This window comes from Myotis nattereri (assembly GCF_964212035.1).
Source record: "Myotis nattereri genome assembly, chromosome: 6".
In the NCBI taxonomy this organism is placed as follows: domain Eukaryota; kingdom Metazoa; phylum Chordata; class Mammalia; order Chiroptera; family Vespertilionidae; genus Myotis; species Myotis nattereri.
Genome location: NC_138081.1, coordinates 8,632,860 through 8,649,653, shown reverse-complemented (window position 1 = coordinate 8,649,653; position 16,794 = coordinate 8,632,860). Strand labels below are relative to the sequence as shown.

Genomic DNA, 16,794 nt, shown 5'->3' with positions numbered 1-16,794 from the left:
GTAGTTTGTGTGGTGTGCGTAGTCGTGTGTGTTGTGTGTGTAGTATGTGTGTGTAGTTGTGTGTGTGTAGTGTGTGTGTTGTGTGTGTGTAGTTGTATGTGTGTGTAGTGTGTGTAGTGTGTGTGTGGTGTGTGTGTGTGTGTGTAGTGTGTGTGTATGTGGTGTATATGCGCGCGTGTAGGGTGGTGGTGGGCGGTCGGTTTCCTCCATCCCTTCCCCCCAGCCCCACAAAGGGCTAGGGTCAGACACGTGGGCTGCCGTGAAGGGGCGGAGGTTACACTAAGGCGGAGGTGCAAATGGACGGGGGCGGGGCCTCATCTGCATGAACGGCTCGCAGCTACCAATCCAGACAAGCAGAACAAGAGCCCGCGCGCCTTTTGGGGGCGGACTGACAGCTCCGGGGCCCAATGGAAGGCGGGTCCTGCGAACGGCAGGGGCGGGACGGCGCCGGGCGCTGCCCGGGGGATTCGGGCCGGTTCGCGGGCGCTGCCAGTCTTGGGCGGCGGCGTCCGGCGCGCGGGCAGCCTGCTGGGCGGGCTGAGGGCAAACGGCGTGCGGGTGAGGCGGAAAGAGACGGGGCCGACGAACTACCGCAGCGACAGGTATCGGCTCCGTGGCCGCAGGGATCGGGCGGGCGGCCGCGGCGCCCCGGGAGCCGAATCCCCTCCTTCGCGGTCCAGCCGCTGCCGCGCCACCTCCCCGCCCCCTCACGCCTCACGCGGCTCCCCAAGCGGGGGGCGGCGCGTCCGAGCGAGCGGGGCCGGGGGAGCCTCGCGGCCAGCGCAGCGGCGGCCCCAGCCCCATTGCGGGGCCCCTCTGCGCCCGGCCGGCCGCGGGGCCGGGGCTCCCTCCGGAGGCGTGGAGCCGGGCGGCCGCGGGAGCCGCTCCCCGTCCCGCCGCGCTCCCTCTCGCGGAGGCGAGGCCGGTCGCGCCCGCTCGTCCTCACCGGCTTTTGTTTCCCGCCCGGGTTGACAGGTCCCGGCTCCGCTCCCGTCGGCGGTCCCGACTCGCCCGAGGCCCGGCGCTTGTGACCGCGGCCGCCCGGAGCCGGCGGCGGGACCCGGCGCGTGAGCAGCAGCCGCCGCGGGCGGGAGAGAAACTTCGCCTGACGGGGCCCGGGCGGCGGGACCAGTCCACCGGGGAGAGCCGCGCGCCGGGACGCCGAGGGCGCGATGGAGCCTCGCTCGTCCGGCGGGGCCCGAGGAGGGCGGAGCGGCCGGCTCTGCGCTCCTCGCGGTAGGTTTGCGCTCCGGGGCGGTGGATGCGGGTGCGCGCTCCCCGCCTCACCTGCCGCCCCGGGACGCATGGCGGGGAGCGCATCCCGCTGTCGGACGCTCCCGGAGGTGCCGGTGCGGCGCCCGTCCTCACCGGCGGTGATCCCGGGGCCCCCGAAAGCCCGTTCAAAGTCGTTGTAGGGCTCCCCGTTCATGCCCCGCTCCCGGGACGTTATCACGCCTTCCCCCTGACCGGCTGCTGTTTCAAAAGGCGGTGCTGGCGCTGGGGCAGGGGGCGAACCCGGTGTGGATTATTGCAAAAAACAAATAAAAGAAGAAAAATAGGCGGCCGCGTGTAGATTTACCTCTTTCGCTTGACGAGCCTGGAGGAACACTTTAGCCTCATTTTAAAAACCCAGTTTCTGCACAGGTGGCGGAAGCGCAGGCAGGTACGAGGGGCACGTGGAGGGCGCCGCGCTGAGATGCCCTTGGCCGCGGCTCGGGACGGCGTGTGCCCGCCTGGCCGCCATTCAGTAAACGCTGCGTGAAGCCGTGCGCGCTCGTGGCTTTGGATGGACTTTTCAGGAGTACGTTTTCCAGTGGAGTCAGGCTTAGTATTGAATGGGAGCTTTCTTTGCCTCTCTGAGGGCAGACGGGAGTGTTTGTTTTTATTGTCTTCTCACTTTGTTACATTGTGTACGAGGGAAAAGTGAAGGCGATATTTTGGTTAGTGTTTTTAATTCTATGGAGTTCTGCTGCCCTCCCTCCCTCCGCCCCCCCGCTCCCCCCCCTCCGCCAGGGTTTTTTATTTTGGAGAATTATGGTAGGTTTTTCTTTTGCTGTTTAAATAAAAATTCAAGATAGACTTAAAAATCATTCTTATGGGACATTTTTATTTCGCATACCTCCACTTGGTGTTTTCTGTTTGTCTCTTTCCAACTGACCTCCATTTAACAATCTACAATGATGGCCCTACCCAATTTAGGACATCTACAGAAAAAATACATTTAAAAAATAATGTATAAAGATTATTTTTAAAGTACATATTTTAAATGAGAATTATTAATTACATTCATTTATGAGAAACGATTTAGTTTACTCATTTGTTTCTAATGTGCCTTGTTTTATGTCTCTATTGGATATGATTTATACTTAAGAGATGTAAGTTTAACTTCTTAAGAACAAAGTTATAATTTTTATTTAATTATGTTACCTTATTAGTGTCTCGTTGAATGGTAATTTTACTTAGCTAATTAGTAACACTCTTTAAAGCTGAATTCTAACCAACAGGCTAGTTGTGACTATTTGGGATTTTAAAAAAATAATCAAAATTGGTCTTTGTGCAATGTTTTATTTTTCTAGAACAGGCTTACATGTTATGCGGTTTTTTGTCTTTCCAACATTTAACAAAACAAGTATGTTTCCGAATAATTTTTTTCTTTTGGGGAATTTGGGGTGAATGTCTTTTGTAAAACGTAATTTTAACCAGTTCAACCCGAAGAACTTAAAAAATATTGGATTAGATGACTAATTAAATCTTAAAATTTCTGTTTATCCTTGGATTGGAAAAGACTACATATCTTGGGTTATTTTTAGTTTCTTAAAGGTTTCTTAGCTTAAGAGGAATCAGACTAGAGAAGAAAGGACATCCTTTTCCATAGCTGTAGAAGAAGTTATTATTATTAAAGGCTGGGTTGGCTTTTTGATTGAACAGTGGGTCCTCTTCAGGTAGTGTTTTATCTTCAATATAAAGTAGTAAGGAATCACATATGATTAGGGAATATATTAGTTTAACTACTATGTGTAATTAGAAATTTTGCAATCTTTATTCTATGATGGTGTTTATGCCACATATAAATTAAAGTTATAGTTTTATTTACACAAAATTATACTTTAGGAACTTTATAAAAGTGCCTTTTATAATTAAAAGCTCATTTTCAGTTTTTAGGTATTTTAAATTACTGACTTTTGTCCATTTTAACTTGTGGTAGACCGTATCATAAAATTATCAACCACATTCAGTTTCAAAATTAAGCATAAGTTTATGAATTCTCACATCTACACAGTAAATATTGGGAGTGTTTGTAAGTCATGTACCTTCAGGTGTAGCTTCTTTTGAGTTTGGGGAGTGGGCAAATAATTTTAAATGAATAAAACGACAAAAAAATAAGGACATTAAAATAGCTAAATTCAAGGCTAATTCAAATGACACTGTTAGACATTAATACTGCCTTATTTAACAGTAATATGCATAATATACCTGGCTTTAGGAATAGCCACTATAGGCCTTTAATATATTGTATTATTTTCCATATGAACAACTGTAAAGCTACTTTTGCCCCACCCTGTATAATCATCACAATTCCTAAAGAAGAATCTGTATTATACATATTTTTGCATACTAAATTCTGTAATTATTTAATGCTATAATTTTTAAACTATTTGAGCTTTCTAACCTAACTGATTAGTAATTAGATTTTGTTTTTTCATTATTTTACATTTCTGAGTTTTCTATAGTGCATTTTTAATTTCTGACATTAATCTCCCAAAGTGTAAAGAAAATTAAATTTACACTCATGAGAAACTGGGTGGACATTGGTATATAAATCACATAACTATTGATTTAAAAACAATAGCCACTTAAGTGTGCTCTAATTTGCCAAGAAGATGTTCGTTTATTGTGTAAAAGAGACTTCTGCCAGTGAGACACGTGAGGATACTTTATAGTAGGACCTTATGTAACCTTGTCACCTTAATCTCTGTAGCTCACAGGTTACTAAGGATATTTTAGCAGTCTTTGAAACACTGAAATTCAAGAACTGACAATAATTTGTACCTTACAGTTTGTTATGATGAGAATTGACCTACACTCTGCTGAAATTTAAACATGTAAGACCATAGCCCTCCAAAGGGACAAGTTCATTTTATGCTTTATTTAGTATTTAATTCTAGTCTTCTGGAGAACGTCTGGTTAATGAGAGAGAAGAATCACCAGAGGGAGTATACCTGTTATACTCCCACATTTGTTATACTTGTTTTCTACCCTTGGTCTGGGGAAAAAAAACAACCCACTTTAAAAATAAGAATAAAATTTTATTTTAATTCTCAAGCAATTAGACAAAAGATACTGAAAGTAAGTTGGGAATTGTAGCTGTTTGGAGCTGCTATCATTTATGTAATAGTTAATCAAGGTTGTTTTCTTTTAGAAAGAGGTACAGTTATTAGAAAAATGAAAATGATGTATTTTCAGAGTGAAATAATGGGCTTTTAAGTAAACAGTTACACATCTGTGAAAGTTAAGGAACATCCAAATACCAAAAATGTTTTTTTAAGATAAAAAATGTAGTACATTTAAATTGTTTGTTCTTGAAATTGCTCATATTTTGGAAGGAGGAATAAAGATGAAGAAATATCAAAGACTAGAAGAAGGTTCTTTTCCCTTTTGTAGCTGGGGGGGTGGGGAGGGGAAAGCAGGCAGTGGTTAATTCTAGAACCATTTGTAATATTCTGCCTCCATCGTGGCATTTATAGATGATGTTAAATGAGGAGCCACTCTAGAGCCTTGAAAATGACCATATGATTGTCAGAAGCAGGGTTGGAAATTTCAGTTTGATATCTTCAGAAATAAGATTTGTGCATATGTTTCTTTCCTGCCTCTGGAAATTCAGAACCTCCTTTTTCTGTCAGCTGAAAATTACACAGTGGAATTTGAAAGTCAAAATGTCTCTATCACAGACTTAAGGCTGCAGTGAATTACTTTTAGGGATGGAGAAAATATAATTTGAATGAGGATAAAATAGTCTTTACTCATGTTAAATATTAACTGATGGAATTATTTCCATGTTTAACTTTTTAAAAAGGCAAGACAAAATAAAATCTTCTAATCTTAACTTATTTTAGGTTTTGCCTCTACCTTAAAAATTATTACATGGTGGATGATAACATTTAATGTTTTGAAATTCTAGTTTGGGAAGGAGATTTGTTATGAGAAGAAGGTTATTTCATTGAAGCAAAACAGGGTAGTTTACATGGAGAGAAATTCATTTCTTTTGACTTACTCTTAAGTCAATACATAATACTTATTAAGAAAAATTGAGATGGTCATCTTTCCCATCTTAGATTTTCACTATGAACTTTATAAATTATTTTAATGTATCTTTTTTTGTCCTGGATGGACTTCTTAGAATCTACTCATTTATATACACACATATATATGGGTGTGTGTGCAGTTGACCCTTGAACAAGGCAGGGTAGGGGTGTTGACCCCCTGCTCCCCAAGCTGAAAACCCAAGTATATCTTTTGACTCCTCCAAAACTTAACTATAGTCAGCCCTTCATATCCATGGATTTAACCAATTGCAACCCAAAAAGATACTTTCTTAAAAAAATACACACACTTTTATTAATTTTAGAGAGAAAAGGAGAGGGGGAAGAGAGAAATAGAAACATCGCTTATGAGAGAGAACCATTCATCAGCTACCTGCATGTCCCCCACTGGGGATCAAGCCTGCAACCCCCTCAAACCGTGACCACCTGGTTCATAGGTCGATGCTCAACCATTGAGCCACACCGGCTGGGCCAAAACGGTATTTTCAGTCTGGTTAGTAATCTGCTTTATGGAGAGTCAACTGTACTCATAGCTTGTCTTTGCCTTACTGATAACATAAACAGTTTATTAACATTTTCTATGGTTTGTATTATATACTGTGTTCTGTAATAGAGTAAGCTAGAGAAAATCAGAAGGAAGAGTAAATACATTTACTGTATTTATTGAAAAAAAAATCACATGTCAGTGGGCCAGCATAGTTCCCACCTGTGTTGTTCAAGGGTCATCTGTATCTACACACATACAGGTAGATAGATACACACATAGGTAGGTAGGTAAAATTTCTATTTTTTTGCATTTTATATATGTAACTATATTTACTATATAAATCAATCCATTTATCTATACTATATGACATCCCAGGATAATTTATATGTGAAACCTTCCCCCCTTTTTAAGTCCTCACCCCAGGATATTTTTTTCATTGAATTTTAGAGTGGAAGCGAGGGAGGAGAGGTGGGGGAGAGACAAAAAGAGAGAGAGAGAGAGAGAGAGAGAGAGAGAGAGAGAGAGAGAGAGAGAGAGACATCGATGTGAGAGATGGGCCATGATCAAACCTACCACCGAGGTACGTGCTCATGACTGGGAATGGCGCCTGCATCCCTTTTGTCCTGCTACTCTTAACCACTGAGCCAAACTGGCCAGGGCAACCTCCCCATTAAAAAAAAAAAAATACATTTTTTATTGATTTCAGGGAGGAAGGGAGAGGGAGTGAGAGAGAGATAGAAACATCAGTGATAGAGAATAATTGATTGGCTGCCTCCTGCATGACCCAAACTGGGGATCGAGCCCACAACACGGGCATGTCCCCTGACTAGGAATCAAACCGTGATCTCCTGGTTCATAGGTCAACGCTCAACCACTGATCTACACCGGCCGGACCCCCTTCTTAAATGAAATCCTGCACCAAGAGAAATAAAGTACATGTCCAAAAAACTGATCCAAAATGTTCATAGCAGCTTTTTTCATAACAGGAATGAACACAACAATATATATGAATCTCAGTAATAGTATGCAGAGCAAGGGAAGCCAGGCATACGAATGTACCAAATGATGCTGTTTATAAAAAATACAAGAAGAGGCAAGACTTACATATGGTGATAGAAATCTGGTCAGTGGTTTCTGGAAAAGGGCAAAAAGGGAGCTTTCTAGGGAGATGGAAATACTCTATAGCTTTTTTGGGTGATGGTAATTCAAGTGTACCTTTTTGGTAACTTTATTTCCATATAATTTTTAACTTACAGAAAATTGCAAGATTAGCACCAGGAATTGTTGGTGTATACATTTGTTCAAACTTACTGAACTGTGTACTTAAGATCTGCATCTTACCGTATAAATTTTACGTAGGAAAAAAGCTACAAACGTTTGTTGAAGGAGAATGATCTCTGCAAATGTGAAATACCTCTATTTAGAATTAATAATGTGGAAAAAGAGAATCAGTCAGTCTTTTCTCTCTGCATATATGTATGCTTCTTTCTGAAGTTTCATGATGGCATATTTCTGTCAGAAAAAACAGGATACTGAAAATGATCCAGGGCAGAACCGCCAGCAAGGGAACCTGCTTTCCGTTGTCCTGTGCGTGTTACCGAGCAAATGAGACCAATAGCAATAGCTTTCTGGGAGTTGAAGGTGGTGATTACTCTTATTAAAAGAGTTGCACACCTACAGTGTGCTGATTTTTGCACAGACGTGTACAGTTTTTACCAGAGAGGAGGTTAAGCAAATGTCATTTTGGGATGGTGCTGTTTATCACAGGGAGGAAAGATTGGTGCTTGTAAACCATATAAACTGTTCTTGATCACTCTAAGTGAATTTGCTATTAGTCTTATTGCTTCCATAGTCTCAATAGAGTGATTTGATTTAAATTACACCTATTTAAATCATAGTTTGGACTATAATTTTAAAAAATTCACCTCCCCCCCCCATATAATTTTAAATATGTGTCCACAATTTAGGATTAGGTATAAGTTATGGCTATTGGTTCATTTATTTAAATTCTTCCCTTTTCGCATCTACATAAGAAAGTTATTTATCTTGTTACTTACTAGATTGGAAGATGTTTGATAATGGTTTTTAATTAATTAAAATTTTAAAAAATCCTCACCCGAGGACATATTTTCATTGATTTTAGAGAGAGGGGAAGGGGGAAAGAGAGAGAGAGAGAGAGAGAGAGAGAGAGAGAGAGAGAAACTTTGAGGTGAGAGAGAATATCAATTGGTTGCCCCCTGCATACTCCCTGACCAGGGATGCAACCCATAACCTTTTGATGTACTGGACAGCACTTAACAAGCTGAGCCACACTGATTAGGGTTCAACAAATTAATCATTGATGCTGGGGATAAACATCTATTTTAACTAACCAAAATTATACATTTATGTGGCTTATAATATATTTTTTCAACAAAAATATGTTAGTTGAAGAGAAAAATGTCCAATGTCCAACATCAGCCAACATGGATAAAAGGACTAACTTTTTTCAATTAAATGAATGTATTCATAAATTCATGTTCCTCTGAAATGGCAGACAGGGCCTTTTTGCCCTTTCTTACCCCCTAATGACTTTCTGTCAATTCATAGCCTGGGAAAGAAAGATTGATTTTTTAGCTTTCATTTAGGATAAATTAGTCCAAATATTCTATATCTATAGAATAAAGTACTATTCATTTGGAAAGTTAGATTGTCTCCAAAGTGTAGTTTCTGAGAAATGCTGTTGTCTAAATGTTTTTCTGTTATCTTCTCTTTCTCTAAAAACTCATGCTTTTGTTAGGTCTCAAATCTATATCTTCTGTCTAAACTTGAGGCCTTCCAAATTTGAGGCCCAGATTTTCACCTATGTCTTGAAACTAAATATGCTTAAATACCATCTCTAGCAGCTGCACACCCAATACCCCTCCCCCCCAGCCAAATCCCCCCTTCCCTTCCTGACTTTTCCTCTTTAGCTGTTAACGACTCCATTGTTCTTACTGGTCATTTGTTACTCTTCCTTTACTTCTTAAGCTCAATGAGTCACTAGTCACCCCCCCCCCCCCCATATTAAAATGTCTCTTTGTATCTTTGAGTTTTGTATGTTATTTATTTTGATTTCAGAGAGAGGGAGTGACAGAAACATCAGTGAGAGAGACTCATCGATCACCCCCCCCCCCAAACACACACGCACGCACAACTGCCATACCTAGACAGCTACTAACAGTGGACAGCATGCACAGTGTGGATAAGCTTGAGGAAAGGATGATTCATGTCCTGGGTGGGATGGAGCGGATGGTGTGCAGTTTAAAAACCTATGAATTGTTTGTTTCTGGAACTTTCCATTTACTGGGGTAACTGAAACCGCAAAAAGTGAGACTGTGGATAAAGGGGTACTATTGTAGCTGATTTCCAAGTCACTCAGCTCAAATAATCTGGTGAATGGTGACTGGCAGTTTATCAAGGAATATAAGCAGCAGACTTCATAGACCACAGAAATGATCCAGGATGAGTTCCTTCTAGCCCAGTACTTCTGCAAGTACTTTGCAGTGGGGGGAAATACTGAGAATATATAACACATTTTTAGGACTTACCAGTGTTTTCATGGCTAAAAGAACTGGTGTGTAGGTTTACCTTAAAACTCTTCTATCCCTTGTCCCCTTATTTCCTGGCCAAGATAGTTCCCATCAAAAAGCCACCTTTGCTGAAAGTGACATGATACTCCTTCCCTTTTATTACTCCTTCCCTTCTTAAATATGTTTTTTTGTTTGTTTTGTTTTTACTGATTTCAGAGAGAAGAAGGGATAGGGAGAGAGAGAGAAACGTCGATGAGGAACATCAATCATCTGCCTCCTGCATCCCTCCTATTGGTGATTGAGCCAGAACCGCGACATGTGCTCTCACTGGGAATTGAACCTGTGACCTCCTGGTGCATGGGCCGATGCTCAACCAATTGCGCCACATGGGCCCGGCCCTTTTATTTGTTTTGTTAATCCTCATCCAAGGATTTCTTTTCCATTGCTTTTCAGAGAGAGAGAGTGGAAGGGAGGGAGAAAGGGAGAGAGAAAGAAAGAAACATAGATGTGTGAGAGACACACAGATTGCTTGCCTCCCACACAAGCCCCAACCCAGAGCAGGGAGGGAACTCGCAGCCAAGATACATGCCCTTGACCGAGAATTGAACCCGTGATCCTTCTAAGCCACACTGGCTGGAGCTTTCCCCTTTCTTTACAGGCTCCTGGAATGGACATCCTATATAATAAAAGCCTAATATGCAAATTGTCCCCTCGGCGGGGAGTTCGACTGCTCACTATGACGTGCGCTGACCACGAGGGGGTGGCGCAGAACATGGTGGGCGTCAGCAATACAGCACTGGCAGCAGGTGGCAGTGGAGGTGCTGCTGGCCCCGATGGGCCCCGACATGAGCGGGGACCACAGCGGGATGGTGGAGCAGGTGAGCGGGCAGCACCAGGCCAAGGCGGGTGCGAGGGGGGGGGGGGGGCAGTGGCCCAGCTGATCATCCTGCAGACGGTGACTGGCGGCGGGGGGTGGGGCCACTGCCCAGCTCCCAGGCGCTGAGGGAGCCGGGTGGGGCCCGATGACTCAGGCGGAGGGGGGCGCCCGGGGCCCAGGTGCTGCCCAGGGCCTAGAGGTCAGCTGGGACCTGCCCTTCCATGCAAGATGCTCGCACTTTGAGCGCTGGCCAGGCCTAGGGACCGTACCTGTGCATGAATTTTGTGCACTGGGCCTCTAGTGTGTCAGAAAGATAGGGGACAGAGGTTAGTTGGGAGGATATAAAATAGAAAGGGGAAAATAAGTAATACCCATCGTACTTCCATTAGCAGTCATCCAGCCTCCAGGGCTTCGGGGCCTGATTCCTTTCCAGAGGGATTATAGTTTACTAGTATGTACTTGGCTTACTTTTGGTCAGTTTATGGAGATCTTTCATCTTTCTGTTCTTCTGGGAAATGTTTGCATTTCTTACTGGTAGGAATTAAGACCCAATTTAAGATTACTGACTTTGGGAATAAGATAATTATCTTACTGTTTTAGATAAACCAGAATATCTGATTATTTTCTCCAATAGGAACTATGAATAATATGGGGATTCTGAGATGCTTATGCAGAAATTAATTTAATGGTTAAGAGTGGAAAAGGGAAGAGAAAAATACACCATTTCTTGGGAGCCTAGTGTGGTAGGAATAGACGTTGGGAAGAGATTCAGGAGTGTTGCTACTCAGTTCCCATGTGATCTTGAGCAAGTTAAAGTTATTTAACCTTCCTGAGACTTATTTTAATTGTATAATGAGTGGGTTGGATTAGATAGTATTTTAAGGTCTTTTTGTAGCTTTGAAATTCTAAAATGAGTGTTTTCTCAGGGGGAAAAAGCCTCATCTAGTGTTCATAATTAATGGTTTTTCAGTGGCTGTTTTATGTACGTATTTTTTTGGTTGTTTCCACTACAGTTTAGGAAAAGAAGTAATTAAAGGAGTCAGCATTCAAAAAATTGATTAGATTGTAGAGTGTTCATTTACTAGTATGTGTCTCCACTGAATTTATTCTGAACTCTTACTTTCACCTATTTGTGTCCATTTTCCTGCCTTTCTCACTTTTTAATTTTATTGTCTTTGCTTTACAATAGGACTTTCATATCCCTCTTTTCATTGCTTCTTCTTACCATTGTTTTTTTTTTCTAGCTGGCCTTCATTGCCCGTATTTCATATGGGCATGGAATTCATCCTCTAGACCAGTGGTTCTCAACATTCCTAATGCCACGACCCTTTAATACAGTTCCTCATGTTGTGGTGACCCCCAACCATAAAATTATTTTCGTTGCTACTTCATAACTGTAGTCTTGCTACTGTAAACAATATGTAATTATATATGTGTTTTCCGATGGTCTTAGGCGACCCCTGTGAAAGGGTCATTCGACCCCCAAAGGGGTCACGACCCACAGGTTGAGAATCCCTGCTCTAGACCCTTGAGTCTGATCTATCACTAAATTAAAGTTAGACATCGCAGTGGTTATTAGGATTAACAGAACCCTTCTACTCTAACATAGAAACTGGAGAGATGAATCTTAAGGTCAATGAAGTGGGAGAGCTGAAGAGAGAAGAAATAGTGTGCAGAAGAGTTTCCAAGAATTTTTGGATTTCTTTTTCACTTAAAAGTTAAAATATATAAGTTTTGATAATGGTGACTCTGCCAGTGATATAAAAATTCGGTCTAGAAGTCTTAATGCAGTGGTTCTCAACCTTCTGGCCCTTTAAATACAGTTCCTCATGTTGTGACCCAGCCATGAAATTATTTTCGTTGCTACTTCATAACTGTAATGTTGCTACTGTTATGAATCGTAATGTAAATATCTGATATGCAGGATGGTCTTAGGCGACCCCTGTGAAAGGGTCGTTCGGCCGCCAAAGGTGTCGCGACCCACAGGTTGAGAACCACTGTCTTAATGGCTTGTGATTTTCTTGAGAGTAACAGCTGTAACTCTAATTCTGAATCCTTAATGTTCAGCATAGTGCTGCAAAGTAAGAGCAAGTTGGGACTGATTCTTCAAGGTGTTTTGTGGTAGGCTGGAGATTAAGAGTATGGCATAGACCAGGGGTGGGCAAACTTTTTGACTCGAGGGCCACAATGGGTTCTTAAACTGGACCGGAGGGCCGGAACAAAAGCATGGATGGAGTGTTTGTGTGAACTAATATAAATTCAAAGTAAACATCATTATATAAAAGGGTACGGTCTTTTTTTTCAATAGTTTTATTCATTTCAAACGGGCCGAATCCGGCCCGCGGGCCATAGTTTGCCCACGGCTGGCATAGACTCTTAGTAAGACTGTCACTACCACTCTCTGATATTTGGGCAAGCTACTTAGCTTTTCTAAGCCCCACTTTCCTCCTCTATAATACTGGAGAGAGGGCAGTGTTGTTGTGAGGATTAAATGAGATAATACATATAAAGTACTTAACCTGGAACCTGGTATATATCTTCGAGCTATAAGTATTAAATGCTATCAGTTTTATTAATAAGCACGTTAGTGTTCATATGGTAAGTTCTTTTATGCTCTAAATAGCGTTACATAATAAGACAAAATCCTGTTTTTAGAAAAAATAGAACATATGCACAAAAGATAAATAACAGGCTAGGTCCCATGGTAAGTGGCACATGAGTGGTTTACTTAAAGATTCAAGAGGCAGGAATAATTGCTAAGCAGATGAGAACTTCAAGAAGGTGACAGAACTTGATTGGCCTGAGCTTAGAAGGACTAGCTGGCAAATTAAGAGGATAGGCTCCTTGGAGCCAGACTAGCTGTGTTGGAATCCTAGCTCTGCTACCGTGTAATCATAAGCAATATATTTACTCTCCCTCCTAGGATTATTGAGATAATTAAATAAGTGTTTACATGTCAAGCACTTAGAAAATGGTTCTCAACCTTCTGGCCCTTTAAATACAGTTCCTCATGTTGTGACCCAACCATAAAATTATTTTTGTTGCTACTTCATAACTGTAATGTTGCCACTGTTATGAATTGTAATGTAAATATCTGATATGCAGCATGGTCTTAGGTGACCCCTGTGAAAGGGTCATTCGACCGCTAAAGGGGTCGCGACCCACAGGTTGAGAACCGCTGACTTAGAATGTGCCTCAAACATGGTTAGAGTATGATAAATTATTATAAGGCGAGAGAAGGGATAATGCATTTCAGATAGAACATTGAGTGATAATGAAGGGGAGATAATCCTTGATTTGTTGAAATGATGAAGCAAAATTGGCTGGAAGGAATAACCTGTTGGAAAATAGTAGGTAATGGTGTCAGGGCAGAATTATGAATGATTAAGCCAGGGAGTATGACATCTTTCCCTATGTACTGAGGGAACTTGGGAGGATTTCTTGGATGATTTGTGAAGTATTCCTGTGTTATAGATAACATTTCTAAGTCTGCATCTCTAGCATATCTCATCTAACTTCAATATAACTGAAATTCCTATTCAAACTAATTTTGACAATGAAGCTCATGATCTTTCCTGAACGTTATGCCTCTTTAATTTGTGCATTTCTTTTTCTTTTTTTAAAAAATATTTTTGGCCCTGACTGGTTTGGCTCAGTGGATAGAGCATCGGCCTGCAGACTGAAGGGTCCCAGGCTCGATTCCGGTCAAGGGCATGTGCCTTGGTTGCGGGCACATCCCCAGTGGGAGGTGTGCAGGAGGCAGCTGATCGGTATTTCTCTCTCATCGATGTTTCTAACTCTCTATCCCTCTCCCTTCCTCTCTGTAAAAAATCAATAAAAGATATTTAAAAAATATATATATTTTGTTTACTTTTTAAATTCTCACTCGAGGGTATTTGCCAGTTGATTTTTAGAGAGAGTTCAAGAGAGAGGGAGAGATGGAGAGAAATATCGATGTGAGAGAAACACATCAATTGATTGCCTTCTGCATGGGCCCGATCAGGGCCTGTTCAGGGGAGGAGCCTGCAACCGAAGTACTACCCTTTTGCGAATCAAACTCTGGAGTCGTAGGCTCTATCCAGGAGCCAAACTGGCTAGGGCTAATTTGTCCATTTCTTTTTGTAAACATGTCCATTTTTTTTCTCCAGTTTAGTGGGTTGTTTCTACTACCGTTTTCCTCTCTGTCCTTGGAAACCCCAGTCTAGATCTTAAATTACCAAAGCCATAAAGTGGGAAGGGCCAGGTAGAGGAAGGTTGGGAAATACCCTCTAGTGCAGCCCTCTTGTTTATAGATGAGGACCTTGAGGTCCAGAGGTAGGAAAGTCAGGTGGTCAAGATCCACAGCTAATTAGTAAGCAGGCCTGTATCTTCCTGAGCAAATAAAGGCTGTTTTTTTAATGTCATCCTCGTGTGATTCTCAACCATCTGAATTATAATAGTACTACCAATAATTTTTCTACTAATGTTATTAAAAACCAAGATAAAAGGTAATTTTACCACCATTAATAATGTGATAACTCACTCTTCTTAGTGAGAAGCCCATGATTACATTTTTTGGACGAGCATTACTATTCTTAAAGTAACATTTATAACCAAGTCTCCAAAATCTGCTTTAAGAAGAAAGGGTTTATTTCTTTCATTTTTAGACTTGTGAATTATAAACGTAGTAGTGTCATACATAAACAGCATTCTCAAAGTGGGCATTTTGTTTCTGTTATGGCTCTTTTACAAAGTGATTTCCAAGACAGTAAGATTAGCATTAAAAATTTGGGAATGAGCGCTGGCTGGTGTGGCTCAGTTGGTTGGATCATCTTCCCATGCACCAGAAGATGGCGGGTTTGATTCACGGGGCACAAAGCCAGTTTTCGGGTTCAATCCCTGGTTGGAGTACGTGCAGGAGGCACATCGTTGTTTCTCTCCCTCTTCCTCTCTTCCTCTCTCTAAAGTAAAACAAAAAATAACTTTTTTAATTGGGAACGATTGTACTTCTACCTCACAATCCCTAACCCTGCACTTCTATTACAGTAGTTTCTAAGTTTTCATCTTCTTCATTCGTCTCTTACACTTAACCATATGCCACACATAATGGGGAGAAACTTACTTAAGCCCTGTTGCCTTCTGCATTGTTTTCCTTCCTAGGTACAATGTGATAGAATATCTTTGAAGCTCTAAGCTTAGGGTCTGGTTACTCTGGTTGCTCAGTAAATATTCCCTTTTTACAGAGCAGGTAATTTTTTCTCATATATAGATAATGTCAGTTCCTAATCACCAAATCACTATAACAACATTTTTATTCCTTTGAAATGTATTGTTTTAATTCTGGCAAGATGTCCTCTCTACATTTTGAAAATTTGTGTGTTGTACAAGTGTTTTTAGTCACATTAAGCATAATTTTATTGTGAAATAATTTCGCAACTGGTAATCACGTTCTATATTCTTTCCCGTAATTAAAGAAGGAAAAGTGGTACGGGTTACATAAAGATGCTCCAGACCTCTGTTCATCCTGCCATACTCCTTAAAAGAAAAACAGGCTTCAAGGCTGGGTTCATTTTTACTGAAATAGTAATTTTTAAATGATTTTTAAACACTGTAAAGTTGAATTGTATAGTCCACAAATGTCAATACAAAAAAAAATTCCATGTCGTTAGTGCTTATTTATATTTCCCATGGCTCTGTTTCTTTCTGTGAAGGGAGAAGGGGATTTTTCTCTCTCTTATGATGTTACTTTTGTATTTGAATGATTACTCTTTATAACAGACTTTAAAAAAATATTTTTATTGATTTTTGGAGCGAGAGGAAGGGAGAGGAAGAGAGAGAGCAAAAAACATCAGTTGCAACCCAATTGGGGACTGAACCCAAAACCTGGGCATGTTGTCCTGACCTGGGAATCGAACTTGCAACCTTTTGGTTCACAGGACAATGCTCAACCAAACTGAACCACTCTGGCTGGGTTTTAAATGTTTCCTTATGCAGAATTGTTTTATTGTTGTTTGAAAGAAATCTGTTATTTATGAATGGTTGTTAGCCTTTCCTTCTAAATTTATATAGTAATAAATTTTTCTGTTAACTTTATTGTTAGAATATTAAGTTGTTTCGTTGTTGTTTTTTTAAATATATTTTATTGATTTTTTACAGAGAGAAAGGGAGAGAGATAGAGAGTTAGAAACATCGATGAGAGAGAAACATCGACCAGCTGCCTCCTGCACATCTCCCAATGGGGAAGTGCCCGCAACCCAGGTACATGCCCTTGACCGGAATCGAACCTGGGACCTTTCAGTCCGCAGGCCGACGCTCTATCCACTGAGCCAAACCAGTTCCGGCAGAATGTTAAGTTTTTTGTAATTTAATTTTTTTAGGTATAAGCCCTGCAATTCTTACATGTTGAGAGAGAAAGGGACAATTGCTTTTTGTCACTTTCATTATATAAATTTGGCCATCTTCTATTTATTACCATTTTCTGGTTTTTATTTTTGGCTCCTGGAAGTAGAGTGCGTTATTGTTATGTATTCTTATAGACTATAGTCCTTGTTAAAAAATGTAATTATTTCTCATTTTTAT

General features: G+C 41.3%; 1 protein-coding gene across 3 annotated transcripts in view; it reads left to right on the top strand.

Annotated features, from left to right (window-relative positions):
- The first annotated feature begins 460 nt into the window (after positions 1-460).
- FKBP5 (FKBP prolyl isomerase 5) overlaps positions 461-16,794 on the top strand; it is a 117,217-nt gene continuing 100,883 nt past the window's right edge. For 2 of the 3 annotated variants that reach the window (XM_081095037.1, XM_081095036.1), the window contains exon 1: positions 492-602. The gene's annotated coding sequence lies outside the window, so the exon portion shown is untranslated. Of the gene's footprint in view, positions 603-16,794 lie in introns of all 3 variants that reach the window. The other variant, XM_081095034.1, reaches the window with a different exon arrangement.